The following is a 1,600-nucleotide window of genomic DNA, read 5'->3' as shown; positions in this document are numbered from 1 at the left end:
ATTGTGTGTTCCAGTGAGACACTTCCAATGCAAGTCAATGGGGTTTAATCTGTAAACATTAAAATACTGTTTCACAAGTATAGACACAAGACATAAACAATATGTGTGTTAACATGATTTTACTGTCATTAAATCACTTATTAACCACATCTGTGTGAAGATAGAGACAATGTTACAAATTTGTTGCCATGACGATGTAACGTCAACAAACCCTTAAACGACTTTACAGCTCAAATAATACCAGGAGATTTAATGTAAGTGCTTTTATAAATTTATAAGCGTCACATTTCTGATTTTAAACCTCCAAATATCGCCCCCATTGACTTCCATTGGAAGTGTCTCACTGGAACACACATTTGTGCTTTGTTTGCATCCGCTTTTAGCGCCAAGGGTTTTATTAAAGAATGCATTTTTGATTTACAGTCTGGTTTCTGATCATCAAACCTACTGAGATTCAAACTGTCCGTAATCATGTCCTCTTTTAGAAAGTGTTGTTATAACTGGAGACCGTTTGATCTTATTCCATCATCTGCTGAGCAGCACATGAGAACATATGGACAACCGATTAGCAACGGACATTAGCTGTGAGGCACACTACAGTAGTTAATGAGTGTCAGTGTGTGGCTGTTGCATTGACACACTTTTCACATCTATAATTTCATTAAGTATTCTGCTTGTGTTTTCTATGACATCGAGCTATTAATGCGACGTCAGTGTGATTTGCAGCTGAGTTATAATGACTTGAGGGAGTTATGTAATCTTATGTAATATTTACCTGCGCATGGTCACACTACTACAGTTTTAGACTTCTGGATATATCATACAAGTGTCAAATAACTTCTTCTAACTGTAGGTTATCATTTAACACTACAAGAAACCCTTCTCTATGAGTGGTGGTGGCGTAGTGGGCTAAAGCACATAACTGGTAATCAGAAGGTTGCTGGTTCGATCCCAACAGTCACCACCATTGTGTCCTTGAGTAAGACATTTAACTCCAGGTTGCTCCGGGGGGATTGTCCCTGTAATAAGTGCACTGTAAGTCGCTTTGGATGGTGATGGTGTAGTGGGCTAAAGCACATAACTGGTAATCAGAAGGTTGCTGGTTTGATCCCAACAGTCACCACCATTGTGTCCTTGAGTAAGGCACTTAACTCCAGGTTGCTCCGGGGGGATTGTCCCTGTAATAAGTGCACTGTAAGTCACTTTGGATAAAAGCGTCTGCCAAATGCATAAATGTAAATATTCTCTTTTTTTGTTCTTGAATTAATGATTGAATTGCTCCGTTCCATTTTCATTGCCGTCCTGTCCGCAGAGGTTGCTTAAGGTTCCTAGTAACACTGCTTGCAGCCGTCTAGTGGACATTGTGCTGGCAAAATTTGCATTGGCATGCACCATAAGAAAAAATGTAGTTCACTAGTTGCATGTTGTAATTTTCCAGTCTGCAGATCTCTTATGTACCACTTCATGCAACTATTTTTCTCTTATGAAGGATCTTTTGTGTTACTGGGTGTGAAAATGCATCTGCTCCACTTTAGTTTCGGAGTCATTTTCTATAAAGCCCCACGACTCGCTGAGATGCATCAACCATCAAGTCCACAAG

The sequence above is a fragment of the Xyrauchen texanus genome, chromosome 37 (genome assembly GCF_025860055.1).
Source record: "Xyrauchen texanus isolate HMW12.3.18 chromosome 37, RBS_HiC_50CHRs, whole genome shotgun sequence".
Lineage (NCBI taxonomy): Eukaryota > Metazoa > Chordata > Actinopteri > Cypriniformes > Catostomidae > Xyrauchen > Xyrauchen texanus.
Note: the sequence above shows the minus strand (reverse complement) of the source record.